This window comes from Xyrauchen texanus, chromosome 30, assembly GCF_025860055.1.
Source record: "Xyrauchen texanus isolate HMW12.3.18 chromosome 30, RBS_HiC_50CHRs, whole genome shotgun sequence".
Classification (NCBI taxonomy): domain Eukaryota; kingdom Metazoa; phylum Chordata; class Actinopteri; order Cypriniformes; family Catostomidae; genus Xyrauchen; species Xyrauchen texanus.
Window position 1 is genome coordinate 835047 of NC_068305.1, and position 18728 is coordinate 853774.

Sequence of the window (18728 nt, forward strand, 5' to 3'; positions counted from 1 at the left end):
AAAGTATGTGAACCCTTTGTTATTAACTAGTTTTCTACATGAATTGGACATAAAATGTGATCTCATCTTCATCAAAGTCACAAGTATAGACAAACACAATGTGTTCAAGCTAAAAACACACAAACAATTATAATCTTTCATAACTTCATTGAACACATCACATTAAACATTCACAGTGCTGTGGAAAAATTAAGTGAACCCTTGTATTTAATTACCGGTCGATACTCCTTTGGCACCAATAACCTCAATCAAGCATTTCCAGTAGCTGCGGATTAGACCTGCCTAATGTTCAGAAGGAATTTTATACCATTCTTCCTAACAGAATGCTTCAGCTCAGCCATATTCTTAGGATGTCTGGTGTGAACTGCTCTCTTGAGGTTTTCCACAGCATCTCTATAGGGTTAAGGTCTGGGCTCTGACTGGGATACCCCAAAAGGTGTATGTTATTTTTTTTAAGAAATCTGTAGTGGATTTACTTCGATGTTTAGGGTCATTGTCCTGCTGCATCTCCCAACTTCTACTGAGCTTCAGCTGGTGCACAGCCACCCTTACATTATCCTGTAGGATATCTTGATAAACTGATGGCAATCGTTTCAGTTCCCGATGCAGCAAAGCAGCTCCAAATCATGATGCTCCCTCCACTGTACGTAACCGCTGGGATGGTGTTTTCATGTGGGTATGTGTTGCCCTTTTTTACTCCATAAATAGTGCAGCATGTTCTTCTCAAACAACTCAATCTTAGTTTCATCAGTCCACAAAAAATTGTGGAGTGTCAATATGGTCTTTGGCAAACTTCAGGAGTGCAGTAATGTTTTTATTGGAAAGCAGCAGCTTCCTTTGTGGTGTTCTGCCATGAACACATGCCTGTTTAATGTTTTCCGTATAGTAGACTCATGAACAGAGATGATAACCAGTTCCAGTGATTCCTTCATGTCTTTGGGCCCTTACATAGTCAACGCATCGGTATGCGTCTGAAAGGCTACGCGTCGCTACGCTTCGGCCGCCATTATGCGTCGATGCGTAGCCAAATGTGTCGTCCTAGTTTGTGATACGCGACGCACCGATGCACGCAATACTATGCGTTGTCGGTGGGGGCGACATTGCAAGTATTGTACATTAATTCAAGTATATTATGTTTACAGAAGAAGATTTGAATACAATGGCGGGCGAAGAGGAAAAATTATGCAAGCTTATACGCATACATCCGCATTTATATTTAAATGTCTCTCCTCGTCCATGCTTCGCATGGGAAGCACCAGAGACACAAACTCTCCATCCTGATCTCTTTTTTGGTTTAAAGGGCAAACATACCACTGTCTATCTCTGCGCTGCCTTTGATGCCGCCTATGTAAAATCAGCAATATGCACTCCTCTTCAGTTGCCATTTTGATCTGAATATAACGTGACCCGACTCTACTAATATCACCAGACTCTACTACCCCCTGTTGCGGGAGCGGTGTATTGCATTTCACGCATCGCCCGTGACGTGTGCGTCTGCTTGCGTCCACTGTTTAGACTATGAAAGGGAGCGCGTCACTCGTGTCACTCGCGTTGCTTGCTCGCGTTGACTATGTAACAGCCCTTTATCTGTCACTCTAGGGTTCTGGTTTACCTCGTTGAGCATTCTGCGGTGTTCCCTTTGAGTCATCTTGGCCGGACGGCCACTTCTAGAGAGAGTACCTATAGTACTAAATCATCTCCATTTATAGACAGTTTGTCTAACTGTGGACAGATGAATATCTAATCTCTTCCAGATAACTTTGCAACCCTTTCCAGCTTCGTGCACAGCAACAATTCTTGATCGTAGGTCTTCTGAGATCTCTCTTTTGTGAGGCATGCTCCACGTCAGCAGATGCTTCTTGTGAATGGCAAACCAGGTTTTAAGACAAATTTATGCATAAATACAGGTAAATTCAAAGGGTTTGTGTACTTTTTCTTGCCAATGTAACTGTTACTGGAACTTTCCAATCGTGAAACAGTGATCAAACATCAGAGCTTAACACTTTTAACCTTTAAATTATATATAGTTTGTCAGCATTGAAGCTTTTTTGGATGGTAGAGTATACAGTAAAAGTAAATTTCCTGTGGGCAGAATATTGTACCTAAACCGAAACATTTGAAATGGTTTTCCAAAGTTTGAAGTTTGATGGTTATACAGAATTACATTATTGCATTACAGTAAAACAAACCATCCAAGCTAGATAAACCTAAAAATAGGAAGATAATATTGATGGATATGTTGCTAGATGTTGTTAGTTAGTTTCTTGGCATTTTTAGCATGTTGCTAGCATATTGCTAAGCATTACTAGCATGTAACTAAGAATTGCTAGCATATTTTAGCATGTAGCTAGACATTGCTAGCATGTTGTTAGGTATGTCTAACATGTTTTAGCATATAGCTAGGCCACTGCTAGCATGTTCTAGAATGTTGCTAGCATGTTGCTTGGCATCATTAGTATGTTTTGGCGTGTTGCTAATGATATTGAGAGTTATGCAATGTCTCTAGTATTGGTGTGGACATTTTGGTATCATGACATCCCTGGTTAATATTTTTTTCAAACCTAGACTCAATGCAAACCTGAAGATAAAATGAAAAACTGACTGAACCCTTTTCTGTTGCATCCTGTGTGCTTTGACAAAGGCAGAAGATTGATTGTGATGTAGCTTAAATAGTTCTCTCTACTGAAGTGTCATGTATTACTCTGTTCGGTAGGATGGTGTGTCAGGCTTTGGTTAGCTCTGACACTCTGGAGTGGGAGAGAACTCAACTTTGGGCTTTGACATTCAAACTAATTCGCAAAATCATTGGAGGTGTCGACTACAAGGTACCAGGCATCTATATTCAATCTGTCATCCTGAAACTTCAGCAGGGACAGTGAACTCTTATCTGTGGTAAACAATTTGTGCTGAATTTGATCAATGAAGTATATGTCTCTCCGTCTGTCTGTATACCCTATATTCAGATCTCTCTGTGTTGTTCTTCAGGGTGTGAGCGATTTACTAAAGGCTGTGATGGATAAGATTCAGACCATCCCGAACTTTGTGAGCTCAGCGGTGGTTCAACAGCTGCTGGCAGCACGAGAAGTATGTCTGAATTCATACTATGATGGATAGATGGAATTTCTTGTAGGGATGGGGCAATCAGTGATCAGAGAAAAACGGAGGTGGTGCCAAACAAACGAAAATAAGCAAAAGTCCACTGTCTACTTGAAAACCTCTAAATTGCCTAGAAATAAAAATACAAAAGATCTTTAGCGTCCAAGACGCCCTAATTAAACTATTCTTCCTAGCCAAACGTACAGTGGGTGGCACTCCTAACCTAGTGTTTATATACAATCATAAAAACCTATGTGTGCTCAATGTACGTCACGTGACCATCTTACCTGTCCGTTTTCCCTAGTGTCACGATAACAAACAGAATGATTAAATCAGGGAAGCACAACTCGCAAAGGCCAATAGGGAAAAACAAAACAGAGGTACCAAAGTCACAAGAATACAAATTAGGTAAGTTAGTACAAACGATGTATAACACTCAATATTTCACAACATTAACATTCGACAGCAAGCTTCCTCCTCAAAACCAAAACTTCCTCTAGAACGTGTTTTGGGCAGGCTTTGTATAGGCGGCGGTCTGATGATGTAATCTGGGATTCCAGCGGGAACCACCAATGGAAGGTAACCAAACACACACTGGGACGTAACACCTAACTTCTAACTCAGTGCCTTTTTTGCCTTCTTCCATGGGAAAATCAAAAGAAATCAGCCCAAACATTGTGGACCCCCACAAGTCTGGTTCAGACTTGCGAGCAATTTCCAAATGACTGAAGGTGCCATGTTCATCTGTACAATCAATAGTGCGCAAGTATATTTACTATGGGATCATGCAGCCATCATAATGCTCAGGAAGGAGACACATTGTATGCAAATCAATCCCAGAACAACAGCAAAGTCCCTCGTGAAGATGCTGAAGGAAACGGGTAGAAAAGTATCTATATCCACAGTAAAACAAGTCATATATGGACATAACCTGAAAGGCTGCTCAGCAAGGAAGAAACCACTGCTCCAATTCCTGAAGTATTATTATTATTTATTATTATCATCATATAAGGTTGTAATATATTACTGTCACTGCTGTTTCTTAAATTTCAGGGCTCTAGCTTATATTTTGAAACTGGCTTTTATTATGTTATATATTTAGATGGCGATATTTTTTACTAATTTGATGTAACCCTGAGAAAACTATATTCCTGACTCAAATATTTTTACCTTGAACAAACAGTTTTAAAATGAACGATTAAGGTGTACACACTCATGTTTTCAAGATTCAAGGAAAGTATTTTAATATCTTTTACTTGATGGTTACACCAAAACAAGTAATTAAAGCAATTTTGTTGTAGAAAATGCAATAAATGTTTTCTAGAAATGTGTGAAACCAACATGGACGCAAAGATTACATTTCTACGAACCTGACACATGTCACCTATTCCTTTTCTTTGGCCATCGCATTAAAACTCTGCTTTTTTTAGTGTTTGTTTTTTACACCCCTGTGTTCTGTTCCACTTCATTGTGTTCTGTGTAGCTGTTTCTTTTAATTTTTTTTTAGAAATAATCTGTGTGTGGGATATAGACTAATTACACGAATTATTTAATTAGCATTTAATTTAATTAGTACTACACAACACTAATTATTTAATTAGCAGATTTTGACAATATGTGGTGTTGCACGTCCTTTTTTGTCTAGTATGTTATGCTTTTGAAGTGTAGTTCATTTTCCTCTGTGCAGGTGGTACAATACATACTGGACCAGAATGCTTGTCTGCTGCCTGCATACTTTGCAGTGACTGAGATCAGAAAGCTGTACCCGGAGGGGGCGCTCTCGCACTGGGTGAGGTTCAACACATACACGCGGTCTGACGGCATCCATTGAGTCTTGACTGATTGTTGTTATGGCCATGTCGATAACTTGATATTAAGTTACACCTGCAATAATGAAACAAACATTTTGTTTTTTGTCTTTTTTTCCCTTTATCAGTTGTTGGGCAGCCTGATATCTGACTTTGTGGATAGTTTCAGACCCATTGCTCGAATAAACTCCATCTGTGGTGAGTTTATAAGTTCACCATCACAGTTGTGGAATACTGCTGCTCATATCCCATAAGCCTCTGGGGCAGCATGCCACATGCTTACTGTGTGATGTATGTGCCAGGTCGCTGCAGTCTTCTGCCGGTGGTTAATAATTCTGGTGCCATCTGTAACTCATGGAAACTTGACCCAACGACTCTGCGTTTCCCTCTCAGGGGAATGCTGCCGTATGATAAATTACTGCTGTTGTTCTCACAGAATAAAGCTCTGGTGTTTTACGGCCAGCTCGGTAGACCGCTGCTGGAGTTACTCCTCACAGCACTGCTGTTAGTCATAGAGCATTATCAAACATAAAATCGAACATTTTAGTCAATATTTGACTACATTTAGTCATGTAATTTTCCTTCATTTTTGTCATTTTTACTATTGGCTAAAATGGCATATCATTTTTGTCAACCGAAATATTTAATAAAGTGCAGTATGACAACAAATTGTCAAGTTGTCAAAGTTGAAACCTAAACCAAATATTATTATTTTTTTTAAACAAATAATGATTAATTTAAACTTGCATACAAGACTTTGTGAAAACCTAAAATAAAATAAAGGTCTATAATAGGGCTGGACAATAATGTTGAAAATGATCATCACCATTATTTTGCTCAAAATGTAAATCATTATTATTGTCATTTGAAGAAAAGAAAATGTAAAAAAATTTCAAGGCTTTTTTTTCAAGACAAAATAAAATTCTGTTCCCACTGCTTAGATATCGATTATAAAAGCAAGGATTACGTTAAACAGTAGCTTTGATGTTGAACAAGTTGTTAGAACTACAAACTAGTACATTATTGTTTTTGACCAAAATGAAGTCATGTTTGCTCATGCTTTACTGATAATTTAAACATTGACACTGTAGGGTGTTTACACTTTCAATTATTAGTATTAATTATGGTTATTAATATTATTATATTCACATACCCTACAGTAATATATATTTCTGTAATAATTAATAATGAATGTCTCACGTGTTGAAGGAAGCCTAATTTTATCAAGGCTTTGATAAGACAGTGTTGTTTCTGTGTTACCAGCAGAGGTGACAGTAACATAGTTTCAATCCACTTTTCATAATGTTTTGAAAATGTGTAAAAATGTATTTATGAAATCTGCTGTCTTGTGCTTTTTTCCATTCAAATGGCTTTTTATCGCTAAAAAAGGTGTGCGTGATGACGTCATGCTTTAAAAAAACACTGTCGCATAAGTTATCGTAAAAGAAATTTGCCCTTAAGCCGTTTCCATACAGAAATGTGTGTGTATTGCTAATAGTGTACCTTTCGCCTCTCAAATGTCCCTAATCCCCCACCTGATGTTTTGTTAAAATGGGGACAGTATTGACACAATTAATAGAAATTAGCAGCTCACTGTCATTTTAATTTCACAAATAAATGCAATCAGAAGATGAGGAATTGCAATCAAAAGGGAGCAGTTGCCCTTCTGATAGTTGCCGCCGGCAACAAAAGCAAATCGTCATGGCCCTGTTCAAGCTGGCAACCTGCACCAAGTACTGGGGGAAAATGTCAGTCTTAGTATAAGGAACATCCATCGATGTGTGCACAGCTATTAAAGAAACATTGATGTGCTGTAATATCAGTGTTTATACATGATAGGTTCTACGTTGAACAATCATCTAATCTAAAGCATCTCCATCACAACTGCATCATGTCCTGCATATTTCTCCAGCAACTTTTAATGACCATCTGAACATGATTATCATCTAAAATGAATTTAATGTCATAATGTAATTTACATTTTCTGAAGAAGCTCAGCAAATGTGATCTGATGTAAAGAGGGTTAGATTTAAAATATTTATAACTGTTAATGTTCAAAAGCTAGTTTTCTGAAAGTGAACTCAGCGTTGGACAAATAGTTCTAAAAAGTCTAGAACATTCTGTCATTCAGCTGACTTTATTCATCTACAGAGCAGGATAAAGCTAATTTAAGTTTGTTTAAAGAAAAGGCAAGTATATACAGGTAGGCCTAACAATGTTATTGTTTTAGTTTGGTAATATTTATTTTCTTTATTTAATGCTTTATTCGTTTGGAAATGTGTTTAATTGAATACAGGGAATTTTGCTGGTATTTATTCAAAAGTATAAACAATAATTTGATAGAATTATTATTAGTGTTCCAAAAACACAAAGAAGCTTTCTCCTAGTATTGTGTATTTATTTTTTAATTTAAATCATCTTTGTGTACAGAAATTCTGTTTTTTATATTGTTTATTTTTCCATTAATGCCGTCTGTTATTTTGAATGGTGTGTAAATGCAACTTTAATAAATAAACGGGATGTCTTCGATGATTAAATTAATCACAAACAGTTGTCATTCATTTGTTCTCCTTGCACTTGTTGATGACCGGAGCATGATACGAGATATTTGTGTTGGCACTCCTGGAATTGTCATGAAGTAGATGTGTTTGCAGCATCGGATCTGTGCAGATATGCCATCAAGACCAATCCACATGAGTGCGATTGGGGCAAATTCTGTCACTTGACACTATATTTTTGCATTAATGCTATTTTCTCGATAAAAAGTGTTTCCAAACCAGTTTTTGTGTCATTTGAAGTATCAACATAGAAATTATGCGCTAGAGTTAAATGGAAAATTTTTATGTCAACACTTGTGAAATTTTAGCACTAATTTGCATTTCCATCAGCTATATCGGTAAACTTTTTGATGCGCTACACATTTTGGTGCAAAAAAGAACGCTTTGGTGGAAAAATGACTAGTGGCAACAGCCGTTATTTTTTTCCCCACCCGTATTCTGGATGGTCCCGCCTCCTTCAGATTGGCTACTAAGAGCTTCTTACAAGCGGTCTGCGATTGTCATTCATATCGCCTTAGTAACAACATTAAACAGAGGGACATCATATCATATAAGTGGCAGAAAAACAAACAGCCTCTAAGTTTAATGCAAATTTTAAATGGTTTACTTTAGACAAGACAAAACTATCACATGCGTTTAAATAAGTTGTTTACAGCTTGGTTGATTAATATTATTACGGGGGCAATGTAATATTCAGTTACATTTTCAGCTTCCATTGTATGAACGTGTGTTTTTACTCTTTTCTGTCCTGTATAACTGATAGAACTATTTACTTCACAGTATATTCCATGCAGCTCAATATACAATATGTTGTTACGTATGCAGCTTTGTCACTTATTTTATTTAACTTCTTATGTTTAATTAATTCTGCAGTTAGTTTTTAATAATTTAGAACGTTTAACTATAGGTAAAGTGATTAAACTTCAATTAAATTATCAAGATATGTGTTTGTGTAGCAAACTTAATATCAAGATATTGAAAGTCATGTAAATTACATGTTTATTAAAAAGAATAAAATGTGGGGGTCTGGGTATCTCAGCGAGTATTGACGCTGTCTATCATCACACCTGGAGTTGCGAGTTTGAATTCAGGGTGTGGTGAGTGACTCCAGTCAGGTCTCCTAAGCAGCCAAATTGGTGTAACCTCCTCATGGTGGTGATTAGTGGTTCTCGCTCTCAATGGTGCGTGTGTTAAGTTGTTTGTGGATTGTGGAAAGTAGCATGAGTCTCCAGAGGCGGAGGCAACTGAGACTTGTCCTATGCCACCCGGACTGTGGTGAGTAACTTCGCCACCACTCTGACCTACTAAGTAGTTGGAAATGGGCATTCCAAATTGGGAGAAAAGGGGATTTAAAAAAATTAAGGGATTGTCCACCCAAAAATGAAAACTCTCATCATTTACTCACCTTCATGCCATCCTAGACGTGTATGACTTCTTCTGCAGAACACAAATGAAGATATTTTTAGAAAAAGATCTGCTCTGTAAGTCCATACAATGCAAGTGAATGGAGCCTAAAACTCAAAAGGTTAAAAAAGCACAAATGCAGCATTAAAGTGATGGTGGTGTAGTGGTCTAAAGCACATAACTGGTAAACTGGTAATCAGAAGGTCACTGGTTCGATCCCCACAGCCACCACCATTGTGCCCTTGAGCAAGGCACTTAACTCCAGGTTGCTCTGGGGGGATTGTCCCTGTAATAAGTGCACTGTAAGTCACTTTGGATAAAAGCGTCTGCCAAATGCAGAAATGTAAATGTAAAAGTTATCCTTGTGACTCCAGTGGTTTAATCCATGTCTTCAGAAGTAATATGACAGGTGTGGGTGAGTAACAGATCAATATTTAAGTATTAAAAAAAAAAGAATTCACTAAAGTGAATGTGAACGTGTAGATTTAGACTGAACTATTTCTCTGTTTCTAAGAATATGGTAAGAAAAAGTTTTTATATTTATTAGCTTACAGAAAAGTGAGAAATACACTGTCAATTGTGAATTAAAAATGTTGTTTTCCAACCTTGCTGTCTTAAAATTATAATAATAATGCATCTGTCTCCATCTATTATTCAATCAATTCAAGTTCTGTTTAAATTGAATAAAATTACCTTGAAATATTTTCAGTTCCAAGGGTAGCTATGCGCTCACCTTCAATTCACTGTACTTAGCAATACTGCAGTCAGGAATTTGACAAAAAAACATGCTGCCTAGCTTCATATTTAAGCTTCCCCCTCTATGGAATAACTGTTTAATTTCTCTTTTTTGTTTCTACAGCATTCTCAGAAAAGCCTGAATTAGTTGAATGCATAATGCAATTGACAAAGGAGGTATTTAAGGTGTTACTTGTGTGTTTAGAAGCTGCTTAAAGCATGCTGTTATTCAGCCTCTTCTTAAGAAAGCAAACCTTGATTAATCTGATATGAACAGCTTTAGACCTATATCAAAATTATCCTGTATGTCAAAAATATTAGAGAAGAGGGTGCTTGCACAATTAAATGAATTTTTTAGCCATCAGTAATTTGCTCGATAAATTTCAGTCAGGTTTCAGAGCCGGTCATAGCACAGAGTCCGCTCTGTTGAGAGTTTTATATGATATTTTATTAGGTGTGGATTCTGGTAGTCCTGTTGGTCTTCTGCTGCTGGATCTCAGTGCCGCTTTCGATACGGTTGTTCATGACATACTTATCAATCGACTAAGAGACCAGGTTGATATTCAGGGGTTAGCCTTGGATTGGGTCTCTTCATATCTCAAGGGTAGAACGATTTCAGTCTGTTTAGAGAACTGTTCTTCATCAGTTGTTCCTTTAACATGTGGGTTCCTCAGGGCTCCATTTTGGGACCCGTTTTATTCTCCCTCTACATGCTTCCATTATGAAAGATCTTTGATAAGCATGGCATACACTACCATCTGTATGCTGATGACTCTCAACTTTACTTTCCTATTAAACATGGGAATCACCATTCTTTTGAGTCTCTGCATAAATGCATGGCCGATGTGAAGTGTTGGCTGGCAAACAACTTTATCCAATTAAATGAGGATAAGTCAGAGTTTATTGTTTTTGGTCAAAGGGGATGTGAGGTAAATTTAGAAAGAAATTTGTCACTGCTTCCAGGGAAAAAACTTTCCTATGTGAAAAACCTGGGTGTTATATTTGACTCTGAGCTCAAGTTTGATCGGCAAATAAATGCTGTTGTTAAAAATAGTTTTTTCCATCTTAGAACTATGGCAAAGCTGAAGCCCATCCTTTCTTTTGATGATCTGGAGAAGGTTGTGCATGCTTTTGTGTCTTCTCGATTGGACTATTGTAATGCTTTGTATCTGGGTGTGAGTCAGGCCTCTTTCTCTCGCCTGCAGCTGGTCCAAAATTCAGCTGCTATGCTTTTAACTGGAACAAGGAAACGAGAGCATATCACCCCAGTTTTGATTTCACTACATTGTTACCGATCCAATACAGAATCAAGTACAAAGTGTTGATGTATGTGTTTAAGGCTCTTCATGGTCTTGCACCTGAGTACATCTCTGCCTTAATAAGCTTGCATCAACCTTCAAGGTGTCTCCGCTCTGGTGATCAGCTGTGTCTGTCAGTTCCTCGATCTCGCCTAAAAACTAAAGGTGATAGAGCTTTTGCGGTGGCAGCCCCTAGACTTTGGAATGAGCTTCCTTTGGTCATAAAATCATCTCCGTCTCTATTCTCTTTCCAGGGGGCCTTAAAAACGTATCTATTTTCCCTAGCTTTTAATTAATTGCATTATAATTTGTACTAGGTAAATTTTATCTTATTCTTGTTTTATAGGTTTTAAATGTTTTTTGCATTCTTAAGCTGTATTAATGTGATTTTATTTATTTTTTATTACTCCATGTACAGCACTTTGGAAAGTGCTCTATAAATAAAATTGAGTTGAGTTGAGTGTTTATCAGAATTATCAATATTTCTTATTTTGTCTGATTCTCATTTTGACTTTTCTTGCAGAAAGAAAAGAAAGCAAACAAGCAATTTACGGGCAGGAAATTGAAGTAGTGCATCAGTTTTCATTTTAACCATCTCTATACATCTTCACTCTCTGTATGAGAGAGAGAGAGAGAGAGATCATACCTCTACAGGTGCAGACTGCACACACAGCTGGAAATCAATTGTGAAAATCTCAAGCTGCAATTAGCTTTCTCCTGAGAGAAATCTTTTTTTCTAGCAGTCTGTTATTTGCGTTACTAATGTTACCTAGAAGCATATGCATATGAAACTAATTTGCCGAAAGTTGCCGTCATTACTGATGTTTGCATGCGTGTTGTTATCTTTAGCCCGGAGCATCTGTGAATGACAGATGTACTGAGACCGCTTATCAAACGTCTAGTTTAACTAAAGGATGTAACGCGCTCAAGGCAATTAGACACTCACCCTGAGGAGAACATTAAAGATTTCAGCATCAGACAAGCCCACTCTCTGCTTTCCTTCACATTAGAGTCTGAATGTATTGATGATCCTGATGACATAGAGTCCTTTCAAACCCTGTTGTTCGTTCTTGTATAACGGATGCTTTAAATGCCTCGTATAGTCTCGGCCTCAGATAGCACATCCACACACAAAGGGCAAAGAGCATTATAGTGAAAGGATGTTATCTTAAAGTGTGGGTTTGTTTGTTGTGTTTTTAGTGTATTCCTGTCCCAGACATCAACAAGCCCCATTCCACTCATGCCTTCGCAATGACCTGCATCTGGATCCACCTGAACCGCAAAGCTCAGAACGACAACTCCAAACTGCAGATCCCCATCCCACACTCGCTCAAGCTGCATCATGAGTAAGACACTTACACACACACACTGAACTAACTGCTCATTGGTCAAGCACAAACTGCAGCTCGGTACAGTTGTCCCTCCTCTTCTGAGTGCTTAATCTTGTAAATTACACAACCATTATTTTCAATAGATAAATGTTGCTAATGTTACTTAAAAAATTACTATTGACATCCATTTTTCTTGTTTACGGACATGAGATGGCAAATCATTGCAACAAGAAAAGCAACAGCTGTTACGTGCCACATTAATCATATTTAGCCTCCTAAATTTAAATTAACTTTACAAGTGTGACCTGAACAAACAGATGCATTTACACTTGGTCGAGTCGTGTCTTTTATGGGTCTCAGATTGCCTCCCCAAGTGTTTGGATTGCTTTCTTTCTCAAATGCGCCTTGGAGAGCATTTACACTTGGTCATTTCATGATCAGTAAAATGCTTGAAGTGATCCCAGTGTAAATATCCCCCATGAGTCCCATCAGATCTCACTTACTCTTTCTTTCTCTCTGTGTGTGTTCAGGTTTATCCAGCAGAGTCTGCATAATAAGAGTCTGCCAATTACAGATTACAAGATCGCTCTGCTGTGTAACACATATTCCACAAACTCTGAGTGTTTCACACTGCCCATGGGTGTACTGGTGGAGACCATCTATGGTAACGGCACCATGCGGATCACTCTGCCTGGCACCAACTGTATGGCGTCTGGATCCATCACGCCCCTACCTATGAACCTACTTGACTCCCTTACTGTTCATGCCAAAATGAGGTTAGAGGAGATATTTACTCTCAAATACACTACAAATAACTTGGTTTATCACCAGCAAGCGCTAAAATCTAACCAGCCGTGACAAGTGTCGAGACATTTAGCCGATCACTTAATCGCATAATAGGCTCAACCAAAGAGAAATCTAATTGATCCAAAATACTGCCTCTCATAATGAGATTGGTTATCGGCAAAGCTGATAGTTCCTGATAGTTTTTTATTAGTATTATTCCTCTGTGTTCCTCTGTGGCCAGTGTTGGAAGATTCTATAGTACAACAGCGGCCTCTAGAGATGAAATAGCATCAAATATGTTCTGATTGGCTGTGATTGTGTCACGTTGTGCAGCAGTTTGCCGTTTGCACTAGTTAGGGAACGATGTAAGGATGCTACAAATGAATGCTACTGATGAACCCTGAATCTGCCTGTATATGTGTGTGCTTATTTATGCATGGTTGGATCTGACTTAGAGATCAGGTTGGATTGCTTTTGTTCTTGTGAAGAGCCGATTTGTCTTATCAGAACACTTTCTGAAGTTTAAAGAGATAATCTTCAAATTTCCAGGCCAGAAGTAGTTCTCATGAGACCACAAATACTGTCTTTTGATTTAAATAAGCACATGCACTCATACATGTGAACACCTGTTATTTCTTCATTTAACAATAAAACCTAACAAAACACAAACTTACAGGCAAGATACATACAATTAAAAAATACAAATTATCTAAAACCAATTTAATTACATAGGGTGTTCTCACAGATTTCTTACTGGAGGAGATTTAAGTCCATTGCAAATAATTTAGGATTGGGTTTGAATTTAAGACATCTCGCCTTATGAAAATGATATGTACACAACATACATGCAACATATTCCATAACTCTTTATTAACAGATTCATGATTATGGAAAATAATCATTGTGCCATAAACATTAACAATGTGATAAAATGGAAGAAATGAAGAAGCTGAAGTACAGTGCATCCAGAAAGTATTCAGAGCTCTTCACTTTTTCCACATTTATGTATGTTACAGTCTTATTCCAAAATTGATTACATTTATAATTTTCCTCAAAATTCTACAAACAATACCCCATAATGACAACCTGAAAGAAGTTTGTTTGAAATCTTTGCAAATGTATTAAAAATAAAAACAAAAACAATCACATGTACATAAGTATTCACACCCTTTGCCATGACAAATTGAGCTCAGGTGCTTCCTGTTTCCACTGATCATCCTTGAGATGTTTCTACAACTTGGTTGGAGTCCACCTGTGGTAAATTCAGTTGATTGGACGTGATTTGGAAAGGAACACACTTGTCTATATAAGGTCCCACAGTTAACAGTGAATGTCAGAGCACAAACCAAACCAAGCCATGAAGTCCAAGGAATTGTCTGTAGACCTCCGAGACAGGATTGTATTGAGGCACAGATCTGGGGAAGGGTACAGAAACATTTCTGCAGCATTGAAGGTCCCAATGAGTACAGTGGCCTCCATCATCTGTAAATGGACGAAGTTTGGAACCACCAGGACTCTTCCTAGAGCTGGCCGCCTGGCCAAACTGAGCTATCAGGGGAGAAGGGCCTTAGTCAGGGAGATGACCAAGAACCCGATGGTCACTCTGACAGAGCTCAAGCGTATCTCTGTGGAGAGAGGAGAACCTTCCAGAAGAACAACCATCTCTGCAGCACTCCACCAATCAGGCCTGTATGGTAGAGTGGCCAGACGGAAGCCACTCCTCAGTAAAAGGCACATGAAACCCCGCCTGGAGTTTGCCAAAAGGCACCTGAAGGACTCTCAGTCCATGAGAAACAAAATTCTCTGGTCTGATGAAACAAAGATTGAACTCTTTGGCCTGAATGGCAAGCGTCATGTCTGGAGGAAACCAGGCACCGCTCATCACCTGGCCAATACCATCCCTACACTGAAGCATGGTGGTGGCAGGAACTGGGAGACTAGTCAGGATCGAGGGAAAGATGAAAACAGGTGTGCCAACTTGTAGCATCATATACAAAAAGACTTGAGCCTGTAATTGGTGCCAAAGGTGCTTCAACAAAGTATTGAGCAAAGGCTGTGAATATTTATGTACATGGGATTTATTTTTTCATTTTTAATAAATTTGCAAAGATTTCAAACTAACTTCTTTCAGGTTGTCATTATGGGGTATTGTTTGTAGAATTTTTAGGAAAATAATGAATTTAATCAATTTTGGAATAAGGCTGTAACATACATAAATGTGGAAAAAGGGAAGCGCTGTGAATACTGTCCGGATGCACTGTATGGGACCAAAAACTTTTAGTATAAGATAAAAAATAAAACGTCTGAGAAATAAAGAAAGAGCACACTGGGGAAATATTTGCATTAAATTAACATCAAAGTGCATATTTTCTGGAATATGTCTTTTTTTTCTTCTTGTTTGTCATTCAAAAGGCACTGTGACGGGTATAACATAATTGATGTCGCGCAATCAAACAAGATATAAACATGCTTACAAACAGATGAAAACCTCAAAGCAGTTGTAGCATTGTAAAGTAACCTTTTCAGAGTAATTTCTCTTTGTCTACAGTCATTAACGTTAATGAATGAATGAATATAATACAGCAAGCATATTGTTTCACTCAAAGACTAAAAGATGTTTATTTGTATACAGCATAGAGTTCGATACATGGCCCTTTGGATTTTGTGTGAATGTGACCCCAGCTCCTGCTCTTCAACAACAATGCAATTCATGTAGTTGCACTTTTGAAAGTGGAGAACTGCTGCAGCCCTCGTTTCCTCATTCCAAAGTAGGAAGTACACTAGATCTAAATAACATAGAAGTGCTCTTCAATGTTATTATACATAAACTGAAAAATAAAGTGAAACAAAAGATTATTTAATAAATAGACCAGAAACATCACCGGCTGATGTTAAAGGAATATTCCGGGTTCAATACAAGTTAAGGTCAAATGATGGCATGTGTGGCATAATGATAATTTCGAGGAGTCCCTCCTTTTCTTAAAAAAAAAGATTAAATCAATGTTCTAGTGAGAGACTTACAATGGAAGGGAATGGGGCCAATCCATAAACATTGAAATACTCACTGTTTCACAAGTATACCCTTACAAATAATCTAGAGTTGCTGCAAATTCGACACTCATTAATTTTCACGTGCAAATGAGCTTTGCAGCAAACTCATCATTGTTGCCAAAGGCTTCACATTTCTGCATTTAAACCCTCAAAAATTGACCCCATTGACTTCCATTGTAAGTGAGTCTCTGAAACACAGATTTGTTTTTGTTTTTAAGAAAAGGAGGAATTCAGTTATTCAGTTAATGAAAAGAAAAGTGAGTTTTGTCTTTAATTCTTTAAAACCAAAGTAATGATGTATACTGAAGTACCCAGTATTGGTGGAATGTTCCTTCCTCCCTCCCTTTAGTAACTGCAGATGCATAGTGTCTTTAGTGTTAATCATTCACACAGTTTCAGATTCTCAATTGAACTCCAATTAGCTTCTGTTCTTCCTGTCAGCTTGATCCACAGCATTGCAACTTGAGTAATTAAACTGGCCCACAAGAAGTCTATTCTTGCCCTGGCACCTGTCCTGGTGGAGACCTACAGTAGACTGCTGGTCTACATGGAGATCGAGTCCCTGGGCATCAAGGGCTTCATCAGTAAGTCTGAAACACACATTATAGACGTGTCTCTGATGACACATTAGTCACTGTCTGTGTCCACAGGTCATAGTCATAAGTTGCCTGAAGAATACATTCTAGGGTTTCAGTTCTTGTGTCCTTGTTTCTCCACCAGGCCAGCTGCTGCCAAACATGTTCAAGTCTCATGCGTGGGGGATCCTGCATACGCTGCTGGAGATGTTCAGTTATCGTATGCACCACATTCAGCCTCATTATCGTATGCAGCTCCTTTCACACCTGCACTCGCTATCCGCTGTTCCACAGACCAATCAGAACCAACTCCATCTCTGGTTAGACTCTGCCCACACTCTACATTGTAACACTACACAACTATATGCTTCAAATGGATGAAAAAATAGAATTTAAGAATGCATAGATCATGGCTGTCAGTTTAACATGTTGATACGGAGTCATTATTCATATAAAAACATTAGCACAATTAATCACGCCCTCTGACCTAGGTCAATTCACTAATAAAGAATAATCCTACCATCGGATCAATTGAAGCTTGAAGTAGCACCTTGATGTTTTAGCGGGTCTCAGTCAGCAGGGGTCAGTAAGAGCGACTCCAGCTGTACAGACAACAAACACACTTACTGACAGCAGACGCACGAGACGAGGACGCATTCTTAACATCAAACACACTTACTGACGGCAGACACAGGAGACGAGGATGTGTTCTTACCATCAAACACACTTACTGACAGCAGACACATGAGACGAGGACGTGTTCTTACCATCAAACTCACTTACTGACGGCAGACACACAAGACGAGGATGTGTTCTTACCATCAAACACACTTACTGACAGCAGACACATGAGACGAGGATGCGTTCTTACCATCAACCACACTTACTGACGGCAGACACACGAGACGAGGACGTGTTCTTACCATCAACCACACTTACTGACGGCAGACACACGAGACGAGGATGCGTTCTTACCATCAACCACACTTACTGACAGCAGACACACGAGACGAGGATGCGTTCTTACCATCAACCACACTTACTGACAGCAGACACACGAGACGAGGACGTGTTCTTACCATCAAACACACTTACTGACGGCAGACACACGAGACGAGGACGTGTTCTTACCATCAAACACACTTACTGACAGCAGACACACGAGACGAGGATGCGTTCTTACCATCAACCACACTTACTGACGGCAGACACACGAGACGAGGACGTGTTCTTACCATCAAACACACTTACTGACAGCAGACACACGAGACGAGGATGCGTTCTTACCATCAACCACACTTACTGACGGCAGACACACGAGACGAGGATGCGTTCTTACCATCAACCACACTTACTGACAGCAGACACACGAGACGAGGACGTGTTCTTACCATCAAACACACTTACTGACAGCAGACACACGAGACGAGGACACGTTCTTACCATCAAACACACTTACTGACGGCAGACACACGAGACGAGGACGCGTTCTTACCATCAAACACACTTACTGACGGCAGACACACGAGACGAGGACGCGTTCTTACCATCAACCACACTTACTGACGGCAGACACATGAGACGAGGACGTGTTCTTACCATCAAACACACTCACTGACAGCAGACTCATGAGACGAGGACACGTTCTTACCATCAAACACACTTACTGACGGCAGACACACGAGACGAGGACGTGTTCTTACCATCAAACACACTTACTGACAGCAGACACATGAGACGAGGACGCGTTCTTACCATCAAACACACTTACTGACGGCAGACACACGAGACGAGGACGTGTTCTTACCATCAAACACACTTACTGACAGCAGACACACGAGACGAGGACGTGTTCTTACCATCAAACACACTTACTGACGGCAGACACACGAGACGAGGACACGTTCTTACCATCAAACACACTTACTGACGGCAGACACACGAGACGAGGACGCCTTCTTACCATCAAACACACTTACTGACGGCAGACACCACGAGGCGAGGACGCCTTCTTACCATCAAACACACTTACTGACAGCAGGCACTGCGAGGCGAGGACGCCTTCTTACCATCAAACACACTTACT

At 39.0% G+C, this 18728-nt stretch overlaps 1 pseudogene; it reads left to right on the forward strand.

Moving 5' to 3' along the window:
* Positions 1-18728, forward strand: part of LOC127623564 (mediator of RNA polymerase II transcription subunit 23-like) — a 105395-nt pseudogene that overhangs the window by 3588 nt on the left and 83079 nt on the right.